Consider the following 13,805-nt stretch of genomic DNA (forward strand, 5'->3'; position numbering starts at 1 on the left):
AGTCCATCATGCATCACTAGCAAACAATAAAAATAGCACTCAGGCCACACTCACTGTAGGTATCTGGGTCCTCAAAATGTGCCACCTCTCCCACGGTGTACGGGGCTGGTCCACCTGTAAAGCATGAAAGGAAGAATATACTCAGACTGGGTGCACTGACAAATAATTGCAGTTACAATGACACTGTGTGAATATGACATGGTAATGATACACTTTCCCACATGCTCATACTGCATGGATGAATTTGTATTCAACATTAACATTGGATGAGTCTCCTGCTACAACACCCTACTACACACATGCAGTGGCCAGGACAGTCAGGTGTTGTCAAAGATACCCCTCCATTAGTATGCCCCAACAATAATGTCTTCCATACATCTCAGCATGTGCATCCCAGAGAGACATCCAAAAGCTGGTTACTTGAGGACTGCATGACCCCTCACAATCAAACAGGCTAGGTGGACATGTTCAACACACAGCAACCAGACACACATGTGACATATGTGTGGCCAACATATCTAACTTCATGTGACGTGAAGGCAACACACATTTATAGCATCATCATGGGTTACAAATTTTCTGTCTAGCTATGGCGTCAACATATGTAGGTATGTTGTTTCTACATGACTTACTCACTGGCCAATATGACCTGTAGAGTACAAATAGAGGCATTAACGTGTCGCTTGTCTGACACAAATGCAACACTACATTACATACAGCTACTGGCATCTGGTATGTGTTGAAAACATGAGCCATCTGACTGCTAGCATTGGTCTTCCTACACATTGTGCAACAAATACACATTAGGGCACATATTTATACTTTTGTAGCGCAGCATTTGCATAATTTTTTGACGCAGAGACGGGGCAAGCTAGCAAAATACAAATATATTTTGTAAGATGGCGCCGTTTTTGCGTGAAAATGTGGCGCTAAATCGGGGATAGAAATGTATAAACATGGGCCTAGGTTTCCCTAGCATTACACACAGTCAGCTACTTATCTAGCAGATTGGGTAACTATCATCACATGTCCTCACACAGATTTCTATTATTCCCATGTAATTGATTTGTACTCACCAACATGGCCACCAATCCTGAGTCCAAGGTGGTCCAGCAGGTCCTGTTCCCTGGATATCAGATCTGCCCAGCGGTGCTTTAATTGATGGACATTCCGCATGCTCCCATACACCCGGACCAGGTGATGGCGCACCTTCCCCCACCGGACTTTCCGTGCCTCCGTGTGATACCCCTGTATCACACGGCCCCCAGCCTCCAGCATCAGTGGGAGGAAATGGCAAACTAGCCAAATGAATCCCCCCAATTCATCCTCACCCATCCTGGAAAGGCGAGGCCTACCTGACATATTTACTGAAAAAATTAGACAAATGAAATAATAAAGTAAAAGTGGGAAATGGGGAAAGGTAGAGTTGTGAAGGAAAAAGAAAAATGAGAAAAATAGCCCAACTAACCCCAAAATTATGCTACCCAGAACAGACTCCCACAGACAATACAAACAAAAACAGGATTAGACAAAACTAGACTAAACAGACTGAGACAATATTATGCAACAAGACTAGGATCACAAAAAGACAAAATACAAGGTACACAGGACACAAAAGCAGTTAAACACAGGACAACACCTTTCACACAACCACACAGTCTAGATAAATCTGAGACTGCAAAGTGAAAGTTAACTCCCAGTACAGATTTAGTAAACAGGATATCCTATTACATCACTTCCTGCATAAAATGGCCGCCGTTTTTATTTTCCCGTTATGCGTCATATTTTCACGCATACACAATGTGCATCATTTTTTTATGACGCATAACATTGCACATGATGCTGAGTCAAAAAATAGGATATGAAAATTAATAATTTAATAAGGTACATGAGATGTCCAACATATTGTCCATGTTGCGTCATATTTTCCACGCATACATCATGGGCGTCATATTTTTTCCACGTACAGGAGTGCACATAATGCAGAGTCGAAAAATATGATATGAAAATTAATAATTTAATAAGGTACATGAGATGTCCAACATATTGTCCATGTTGCGTCATATTTTCCACGCATACATCATGGGCGTCATATTTTTTCCACGTACAGGAGTGCACATAATGCAGAGTCAAAAAATATGATATGAAAATTAATAATTTAATAAGGTACATGAGATGTCCAACATATTGTCTATGTTGCGTCATATTTTCCACGCATACATCATGGGCATCATATTTTTGCCACGTACAGGAGTGCACATAATGCAGAGTCAAAAAATATGATATGAAAATTAATAATTTAATAAGGTACATGAGATGTCCAACCTATTGTCCATGTTGCGTCATATTTTCCACGCATACATCATGGGCGTCATATTTTTGCCACGTACAGGAGTGCACATTATGCAGAGTCAAAAAATATGATATGAAAATTATAATTTCATAGCTAAATATGAGAAACAGTTATGAAAATTTATATTTGACTCTGCATTCTGTGCACTCCTGTACGTGAAAAAATTATGTTGCCCATGCTGTATGCGTAGATATTTGAGCAATTTTTAAATTATGTCTTCATTTTTTAAACTTGGGGAAGGTGATTTGTCATGGCCAAACGGTGCTATGTGATACACATTTGTGGTTAGCTATGACACATGTCCGTTGTTGTATGTATAGAAGGCATTCACACTGTAATATTTATGATACGTTAAATAATGTATTAACCATATTTGTCCACATATTTTGGGTAATTGCTGATGGCTATTTTGGAATGATGGATGGGGTACCATGATGTATTCCTTCTCCAAAATGTGTCCACAATTATGATGGTAATGCTTTTATCTATAGTCCGAACAAGGAGTGCAATAGTCACTTACAGTTTTTATGGGGCTAACCATGTCCCATTATGAATTTGTGTTTCTGATTTTTGTTTTACTTTTGACATGTAGCCCACACATGTGCCTTATGCATGTGTTTAGTTCACAAGCACAAGGTTCTTGTATATTTGTGGGGCGGTAGAGGTGGACTTAGGCCCCCAGCACCCTAGGATTTGCCCATCCAGATTAGCTAATGTATCCATGGCTTTTATTTGTTCTGTTATGCAAAACCTGCAGCATCAGGCTAATGTAAGGCCATATGGTATGAATCACTGTTAACCATTCATTCATCTCATTAGCCCATTTGACGTTTGCACTATTGATGAGTTGGAGCAATCTGGCATACCATTTTCCAATGACTATGTTTGCAAAATCTCAGCGTTCCTCATGTGCTGATGACAAATATTTAGTTGATGTCTGTGGCCCTTTCGGCATTACCTGGTTTAGTGGCATGTTACATTCTTCCTGCTAGGTTCAAACTGGGACACTACTGTGATGGGCTGCTTTCAAATATTTGGTTGATTGGATGACATATGTGTACATGTGTGTGGGAATGTGGATCCACTATCACCTGTCTGGGTGTATGTTGTCACTGTAACTTCAAGGTCTCCTCATGAGTTAGTGGCAGCTAATGTTGTTCCAATTGGGTATTGCTCATATCACACACTTGAGAGAAGCTATTGATGACATGGTCACGTACACATGGATGGTCCCACCATGTCTCTGAACACGTGTGATGAGACTTTCAAAAGATCTACATTTTTGGGCTGGGTGAGAGACTGTCTCAGGTGTCTGGATCAGGCATGTGTAATTGCCACATTTGTACTCCTGTTGGCCTCTGTGTATGGTAATGTATCATGTCACATCCTACCCTCTGTGCATACATTTGTGATGTTTATTTTTGGTGTGATGATTGGTATAGCATTCTTGCTCAATGAGATGACATTCTTCTTCAGCAATTTCAAACTAAAGGTGGTCAGAAATGAATAGGCCAAAGCATGATGTGGTGTTTGTTATCTGTGTTTATTTACAATTGTGCAATACGAGTTGTTATAAGAAATTATGAAAAAAAATTATTGACAAGCTGTTGGCGCCTACGCACTCCTGCTGCCGTGTTAGGTTGTTCCCCCTCCTGTTGCAGGGCAGCATCCTCCTCTTCGTCATCCTCAGGCATGTCTGGGGCCGGTTCAAGGAGGGGAATGTTCCTTTTTACACAAATATTGTGCAATATGGCACAACTGAGTATGATCTTACAGACCATCTCTGGGGAATAGAGTAGGCTACCGCCAGTTATGTCAAGGCAGCGGAACCTTGACTTTAGGATCCCAAAGGTCCACTCCACAATGCTGCGTGTCCTCTTGTGAGCGTCATTGTATGCCCGCTCTGCAGCAGTATTTGGGTTCCCAAATGGTGTCATTATCCAAGGCTGGATGCCATACCCCTGATCAGCTGAAAGAAAAACACAGAATGGGATCAATTAGATGTAGGAGGCACTGTTGTACAGATCTTTGATGGCAGTAGTTGTCTTGTGTTGTCTGTGACTCTTTTGTGTACTAATGTGACAACCTATAGTTGTTGGTGAAAACTTTTGCATTGATTTTTTTTCCTTGGCTGAGCAAGTGTTTGTTGGCTAACCGTTTGTCAGCAGTATGTATTTGTTTTTTCAGTACAGTGTGTCCTCCCTAGCATTGTGACTTGTCATACAGGTGTCCGTGTGTCTTCACTGGGGGTGAGATGATAGTTCCATGCAGAGTTGAAACATGAAAGTGTAGTTAACACGTTCATGTGAAAGTACCCAGGCCATCCCATACCTTAAAACTTATGCAATGTATTAGTGTACAGGTTATTGTGAGACTTCCAATTTGCAAGGTGACATTTAGGCAACCACACTCATTAATGTCTTCACATTAAGCTGTGGAGTAAAATCAAATGTGTGACAGGTTCAATGGTGACTTCTGAAACATGGCTAGTGATGTGAGTACCTCAGTGTGTTACTGTCTAGGTGTTGCTATTGTGGTGTATGTGTTGTATGTCCTAGAGGTTTGCTGTGCAGTGTGTATATAAGTAGGATTTTTGTCCTTATCAACAAGTAGTCCATTGCCATACCGTCCATCCTGGAAGTGTTGGTTGATGGTAGAGTGACGGAAGATGAATGCGTCATGTACACTCCCAGGATATTTAGCCACAATGTTGCTGATCAATCCTTGGTGATCGACTATGGCCTGCACGTTGATGGAATGTGTGTGCTTCCTGTTGCGGTAGAGGTGTTCAGTCGCAGCAGGTGGCACAAGGCGTACGTGTGTGCAGTCGATTGCACCAAGGACGTGCGGGAAGCCACTGATGGCGTAGAACCCCTGTTTAGTTTCCTGCTGCTTCTGCAGTGTGTTAGGGAAGCAGATGTGGAGGGGTGTCAGTCGAATGATGGCATCCAGTACTTTTGGCAGGAATGCAGAGAATGATGGTTGGGATATTCCACCAACCAGGGCACCAGTTGTCTGAAGCGAGCCACTTGCCAGCAGGTGAAGTACGGCAAGCAGCTTTGTTTCTGTTGGGATAGTGTGGGGAGTCACTAAAGTGGGGGCCAACTGCTGTTCAATATTTCTCAGCAGCTGCTGAATGGCCTGCCAGTTCAACCGGTACCTCTGGATGATGTCCTGTTCCCTGAGGCCATGCAGGGTTGTTCTTGGGCGGAATATCCTCTCCTGCCTTCTGCGCTGCCTTTGGGGTCCCTGCTGTTGTTGTTGTAGCTGCTGTTGTTGCTGCAGGGCTCTGCGTCTACGTGCACGCTGAATCAAAATCACCTCCATGTCTCCCTGTTGCTGCTCTGCTGCTCTGCTGTATGTTCTGTGTGTTCTGATTAGATACAGGTGTGTTTGCCCCATTTTAACACCTGCCCTGACCCAGGCGTTAAATTTAGACGCTATTCGTGCTTTGCGTAATTTTTTAGCTCCGCCTACCGGCCGGGAGTCATTTTTGCCCAGAAGCATAAATACGACGCATGGCTGTGTGCGTCGGTTTTTGGACGGGAACGCCTACCCTGCATGTCATTAACGCAGGGCGGGGTGCCGCTTCCAGAAACTGACGCACATTGCGGAATTTTCCTTTGCGCCGGCTCGGGCGTCAGTGTTTAAATATGGGGCAACGTTTGCGCTGAATGTGCGTCAAAAGTTTTGACGCACATTCGGCGCAAACGGAGTATAAATATGCCCCTAGGTACTTCATTGTGTGAAATGGCTCAAGAAGTAAATCAGATAATACATCTAATGTACCTGAAACAGCCAATATCATCATACAGATCACTGATTGTCCCTGAGGAGGTACATGCCAAGCCAGCCTACACATGTTCTATCATCAAACAGCACATCAAAACCCTAAAAGATGGGTAACAACTGGAATGACTTTGGCATCATTGTTCAGCCACTTGTCAGGTAAAAACCATGCTGCAAATCCTCCACTACTGACAGGCCAATAAATTACTATGTTCTTGATGACAATCTAGGGCCACAAGATCTGCGAGTTGTAAATGAAATGGCAGTATAGAATGCAGGTGCTAATCATGAGTGGGTATCCTAGGTTTGGACAAGTGATTTACAAATGTACATGTCTGTGTACTTGTCTGTGTACTTGGATCATCAGTCCTAGGTTCACTATTCACAACCCTACACCTGTGCCTGATAGGGGTGGACAAGCAACTAATAATTTCTAACAACAAGGACACCCATGAAGCTTTGGAAAGCTGTACATGGGTTTGGCCAGCACACCACAGGTAAGGAGGAAGTCCAAATAGGATACACCCTAACCTTGGACAATCCCATCAACACTTATCTTTGGAAATGCAGACCATTGTCAACATCATTTACTACCAGTAACCCATTACTTACAACAAACAGATAGATGCAAGCACACCTCTGGCCATGAGCTGCATGCACACCTAGGCCATTGTACTCATGTACCTCATACTCGTAGCTCAACATGTGGAGCTACATGCTGCTAGGAAGTTAAACATACAGTCAAACATGTTCATTATTGAAGAAGGAAGCTGAAGTCTGTGGGTAAGACTTTGGCATCCCTATTCTGGGAGAATCAGGGTCTGACTGGCTGACTAAACCACTAATATGGTCCACTGCTACATTTTCTGATTTCAAGTTTTATCCACATAACTCATCCCTATTCATGTTGCCGTGCCTACAGGACTGACCTACAATCCCAAATTAAGACAATACGATAAGGATTGGCCAACTCAAAGATGGGGAAAATATGATACTCCACTCAAGGAACAAAACAGATCATTGACCAGCACATCACAGCTTGCTATGTGTCTAAGACACAGGAGTCAATCACACATCATCAGCAAACACAACACAGAACAGAAATATCAACACTTACTGGAGATGTCTGGGTCCGCAAATCGAGCGACCTCTCCGATAGTGTAGGGTGCAGGTCCACCTTTAAGGCATGGAAGGGAGAAATGTGCTCAATGTCTGTGCACTGTACAACACTTCCAAATACAATACTATGTCTAATATTAACTCAGAAAGTCAAGCCTCTCAGACATGATAATACTGCATCCTACATACCACTGCAAACATGTACAGACCCGGGGACACCAGTGAGTGATACACACATATCTGCACACATGCAGTGGCCCTAACTATCATGTGGTGGCAAACATGCTTCTTCATTAGTGGGTAGACAAATTCATGGAGTGTATTCCTTTCATCATGTGTATCCATGAGAGACATGCAAAGCCACTTTCCGTGAGGACTGCAATACCAGTCACCCAGACATTCTGACGAAGACCAATTTTAGACACACAGGTAAAATGTACAGAGGGCCAGGGACAGTTGTAAGCCCTCAAGTTGTATCATTTTCTTCATTTGATGTGCCACAGCTATGGTAAGTTGCACCAACCATAGAGATATGAATGCGTGTGCATACCTTTTGCCAGCCATCCCTATTTTAAATGTGGCACTACAAACTCAAAATATCAGTCTAAGATGTTACCTGAGGTAAGCTATAACTTGTTACGTATGTGTCAGAATCCAGTTCAGACATGTATCCGAAAACAATTGAGGGACACATTATTTCTTGAAAAATTCTGGATTTCCAAGATATGTTTCCTGATACACTCACAGACCACACATGAAACATATGTTAGAGCCACATTGCCATCATCAATTGGCGTGAAGGAAGCACTAATTTACAGGCTCCTGTTGTGTTTTGAAAGTTAGTCTAGCTGTTGCCTCAACATATGACGGTAAGTGTAGGAAATATTGTATACCTCACAGGCAACTGTGGCCCATATTTATAAAAAAATTGCATCGCATTTGTGTTGCTGTTTGACACAAAGGTGGCGCAAACTTACAAAATACAATCGTATTTTGTAAGTTTGCGCCACTCTTGCTTCAAAACAGGTCGCAATTGCGGTGCTAACAAAGTAGAAATATGGCCCTGTATGTTTCACTAGCATTCCACATGTTCAAAAACATTGCCAGCAGCATATGAACAAGTCAGCTACTGTCACTACAGAGCATTTAAACGTGCACATTACTCTGATTTGTACTCACCAACAGGGCCACCAATCACAATCCCCAGGTGATCCAGGAGGTCTTGCTCCCTGGCAACAAGGTCAGCCCAGCGGTGCTTCAGCTGGTGGTCATTGCGCGGTGTTGTATATTCTCTGCAGATGGTACAACACCTTTGCCCACCGGAGCCTCCTTGCCTCTGTGTGATAGCTTTGGATCACACAACCACCTGCCTCTATCATTAAGGGTAGGAAGAGGCACACCAGCCAAGTAAACCTACCCAGCTCCTTCTCTCCCATCCTGCCAAGACGAGGCCTACCCAACATTATTGCACCCAAAAATAGAGGGAATAAAGGGGTACAAAGGAGAATAGAGGGAAACTAGGACAGTGAAATGCAAAATAACTAAGAACACAGCCCAACTCTACCCAAACTACCACTACCCACAACAGACTCCCAACACAACAAAGACAAATGTTGACAACACAGATGACCATAAAAACACTCAGACAGGATACTACAGACAGTTATGAAACACAAAAAGACAATTTAAAGACGACAATGGAGACAAAATCACAAAATGCACAGAGATACAAGTCTAAACATAGCCACACAGTCAGGAAATATCACAGAGTGCAAAGTGAAAGTGAAAGTACAACCACTGTACCAATTCTGTAAACAGGATATCCTATTACATCACTTCCTGTCTCAAATGCAGTGCGTTTTTCTTGTTATGCGTCAAAATATTATGACGCTTACAGTCTGTGCGTCATTTTTTTTTAACGCACATGATTAGAAATAACCCTGCATCTATATTGTTAAATATGTTTCATACTTACCCAATTTCCGGGGATACAGTGTGGGAATTATCGCTCAGGGCCAATGGATGTTTCATGGCAATGTGCGTCATATTTCGACGCATATGGGTCATTTTTTGACGCATGTGTGTCTTTTTTGATGCGTATGCGTCACAATTTCTGTCATCAACTGGGTTTGGGTCATTTCTCATTTGTAATGGTACATGGCAGTTGGGACAATACAGAGATAGGCTGATTGCACCCACATTGGGCATTACAGTGTATATGCACATGTGACAGATCGTACTACTGTGGACCATGATCCTCCTGGATTTGCACTGTTCACTGATGCAATAGATGGCCAAACGTGTGGGATACAATTATGTATTACCCAGTTTGGGCATGTTTTGCGTCAAGAGAGGATATCAAGGCGGCCCAACTCAATACAGTAACTCAATGCCTATGGGTCAATGTGTGTGATTTGGCTACTACTATTGTTGTTGTCCCACTGTGTGACCATCACAAGATGCATTTTTGCAAATCTGCTTGTATGCATGTGGAGTCAATGTGTCCAACCCTCAGATGCAAATCAGTGGGGAAATGAGAGAGGACATGTTTTGCTCATACACATAGCAACAACTGCTGTGTGCACTTCCTAGGTTTTTTGGAACATAAACACCACCAATGACAAAGCATGCACAGGATAGATAGCAGATGGTTGTTCATGGCAATGTTCCAAAACTTAGCCATCACATGTCCTGGAATGTTGGATACTACTTCCTAGGCACTTGTTTGTTTACCATCCATGAGTCAGGCATGGTATAATACTATGTGGGTACCGTGTTTGTGACACCGAGCCCCAAATATAATACACAATTGTAATGTTACGCCACAGTTGGAGTCATATAACTGAGCCATGTCTCTCCTGTGGCAGTGGAGGACCAGCAGACCAAGCAGCACGTGTTCACATATTTCCAGTGGAAAAATGCACAGAAGTGTCTGGTTCATGTGTGTGGGCCAATGCTTAGCCTGTATAATTATTTGGGTCTATGTTGTCACAGTTACATGCAGGTCTAGTCATGAGTCTGTGGAGCCATTTCCTGTATCTACAAAGTATCCTTCACAGATGAATAGAAGGAAAGCCAATGAGGAATTGAGAAAACACATGGGGATGGTCCAGCCCTGTCACTGCAGATGTGTTATGAGACTGTCAACAGGGCAACCTTGGTGTGCTGACAAAGTTAATGTCTCAGGATTCTTATACTGGCAGGTGTCCTCACAACATTTGTACACAGGTTGGCCTCTAAAATTCCCACTGCATCTGGGAACATCAGTGCCTCTGTGCTGATTAATCTCACAGCTATTCACCACACAAGCCCCATCAATATGTTGGGAGCAATGTGAATCAGCATGTGAACTGTCAGGGTCCTAACATGTGTAGACATTTCATGCACATTATCTGATGTTGTTTGTTGTGCTGGAGGCACCATACCCAATCCATGCATACAGCCATGGTACACTGTCACTATTTGTCACTCATGCATACATGAAACCCAGACAAGGGATAGGCCATGAATCGGCTATTTGGAGACAAGTTCCCCCCCCCATGGTACGACAAATAAACTGATTATGCTATACAATATATTTGAGTATGCATTGTAGACCCACCTGACACAATACCCCAGGAGGAATATGAGGGTTGGGAAAGCAACTATGATACAAATGTAGGCACAAGGAACCTTTAGGGTAATGCTAAGACAGGAGACAGTCAGGCTAACAGGATGTAGGGTCAATCAGGATCCAAACATTTCACAAGGTGTCCTGTGTGTTGGAACGTAGCGCATTAACCCAAGGGCTGTGTTACACAGCTGATTTATACAGCAGTGCATAACAGTGTTATAGATAAAATTGCAGCTTCTATGCTGTTCCAGGCAGCTGCAAGGGCAGTGCATGTTCAAATGGCTGGTCTCCATGGAGGTGCTCACAGGTGTGTGCAGCATCAGTCTCTCACAAGTAATTTCATTTTATTTAACTTTATTTCGGCAAGTAAAAACATACCATAAAAGTATAGTACAACCATCATACATTTTTGATTTTTTTAAGATTAGTAGAACACTAAAAATATAAGCACAATAAAAATTTAAAAAAGATAATAGGGAGTTAAAATCCAAACAAAATAATCAAAATATATGTCTCCTAAATTTGGAATGTACCACACAGCAAGGACCCTATTTCCTATGCCCATAGGTGTTCAATAATACAATAGGACAATGTAATTATCCTAAAAATTAAATACTAAAATCAGACATCAAAAAGTCAATAAATATACATACATAGATCTAAAAATTAGCTACCCAGTCTTATTCTTTAAAATTGCTAATCTAAGGCGCCAGATTGATTCGAGAAATTTTGCCACTGGTAAAACTACCTGGGCAGATGGATCAGATTTTAAAATTCTCTCAAAATGGAGATAGGACCTGGCGCCTATAGATTTGCAGAGCGGGATGATCCAAAAAGCTCTTTGTTTGTGATATGTATAACAGTAAAAAAGAACATGTGAAATAGACTCTTCACATTGGCAGCCCATCGGACAAAGCTTGGATCTATTAGTGGGACAATGCCATTTGTACGTTAGGGAACACAGGGGGAGGGACCCTATTCTGAATCTAACAAAAAGAGCTCGCGCAAATGGAGATTGTGCTATATCCATGTAAGGCTCAAATTCGTAATGGCATTTAATTGATAAATAATTATCAGACATAGACAGCGGGGCAATCTTAGTAAATTGCACAATCTGAACGTTATGCCAAAAAGCATCCTTCAATAACTGCACAGCATTTTTAGGAATGGAAAGTAGGTCCAACCAATAGGACCCTAAACCTAGATGGGTAAGGACTCTTTGACATAGGCACACCATTTCGTTTTACTAATAGTGTTGCTGCCCACCAGTTTGAGAAGCCCACAGCGAAATGGAGAAAGGGCGTCTATTATCCAAAGCCGGATCCAATATAATAAAGGCCTTCTTAAAGCGGCAATCTGCGAGATAGAAAAAAGATTTAAATCTATACGGATAGGCAGAGATGGAGTGCTAGAGGGAACTTTTAACAATGATTTCAAAAATTTATTTTCCGCCCTTGCCAGATCCACCAGGTTGCAATGGCCCCAAAGTTCGGCACCGTATAGGGCCCCCCCCCGGGCTTGAGATTTGCATATTTCGATGGCGGGGACATTGCAAATTTGGGAGATCTAGAAGCAAATCTTACGATGCCACCCGCCCTTTGCTTCAGGCACAATAAAGATTTCTGGCGGTGTGCATGCCAAAGGTGTGAGTCTTCCAATTTAATACCTAAATAGTCGAAAGTGCCCACTCTTTCCAAGGGAGCGCCATCTAGGTATACCGGTCTCTTCATTTTACACCTATTGTCCCCAAAGACCATATATTTAGTTTTTACTGAGTTAATTTCCAACCCATGGTCCTTGCAAAACTCCAAAAATTGTGATAGCAATCTGGAAAGGCCCATGGCAGTTCGCAACATTAGCAGGGTGTCGTCTGCAAACAAAAGACCGGGGAACTTCTGGCCACCCAAATTCGGAGCATCACCATAACAATCTAAGAGGTATGGGATACAGGCATTAATAAACAATAGGAATAGGGTGGGTGCAAGAACGCACCCCTGCCTCACACCTCGCGTTGTAGAAAAAGCTGGGGTCAGGTCACCAGCCGAACCCCAGCGAACTCTGGCATAGTTATCAGAATAAAGATCTTTGATAATATTAATCAGAGAACCCGGAACTCCGATATTGCTCAAGACCTCCCAAAGCTTAGCACGCGGGACAAGGTCAAACGCAGATAAAAATTATGGAACGCTTCACGAATTTGCATGTCATCCTTGCGCAGGGGCCATGCAAATCTTCTCTGTATCGTTCCAATTTTAGTATATGTGCCGCCAAAGCTCTCACAAGTCATGTAGGTGAGATTCTAGTTCAAAGGGCCAACAGTACCTTTCAAATAGGAAGCAATGTACAGGTGATTACAGGTCCTACAGACTACAAGCCAGTGCATTATTTAACCTGACGTCCATGCAGACAGAAGTACAATGACTATGGCATACCATACTAAAGAGAGAAGAACACTGTATTAACATTGTGAGTCTAGGTGTGTGTAGAAGAGGGATTATCTGGGGACACATATTCCCATTCCAGAGACCTCTGAAGAAGGGTGGGCTGAGACAGGGAACATGGGTGTGGCTGGACTTAGGAAAGGGCTGCCATGTGCAGGGGATGTCATGTGAGCAATGCTAGTCATACCTGGGGCACTTGTGCTATAAATGTGCTGCTTATATGGAAATCTTGTCACACATAGTCCTTGCAAAGATAGGTGATATAAGACTGCTGCCAAGGGTCTGGTCATACATTCCTGTTACCAATGCAATAGCACATCCACTGCCTCATGTATGAGGCATTTTTTTCCCTTATTGACTGATGGTCTCTTAGTTGTGTGCCATATGCAGCGATGACCCATGTTGCCAACATGTATGTGTGAAATAGGTGTGGTCCTCTGCTACTGCCCTTCAAATGTGAAATGTACATGATATATGTAATTTACAGTGT

At 42.7% G+C, this 13,805-nt stretch overlaps 1 non-coding gene across 1 annotated transcript; it reads right to left on the reverse strand.

The window, feature by feature from the left end:
* Window positions 1-13,047: 13,047 nt before the first annotated feature.
* LOC138288638 (U6 spliceosomal RNA) lies at window positions 13,048-13,150 on the reverse strand. The gene has a single exon (XR_011202499.1). It is a non-coding gene; the product is annotated as a U6 spliceosomal RNA (small nuclear RNA).
* Window positions 13,151-13,805: the final 655 nt, after the last annotated feature.

Source organism: Pleurodeles waltl, chromosome 4_1 (genome assembly GCF_031143425.1).
Source record: "Pleurodeles waltl isolate 20211129_DDA chromosome 4_1, aPleWal1.hap1.20221129, whole genome shotgun sequence".
Taxonomy (NCBI): Eukaryota; Metazoa; Chordata; class Amphibia; order Caudata; family Salamandridae; genus Pleurodeles; species Pleurodeles waltl.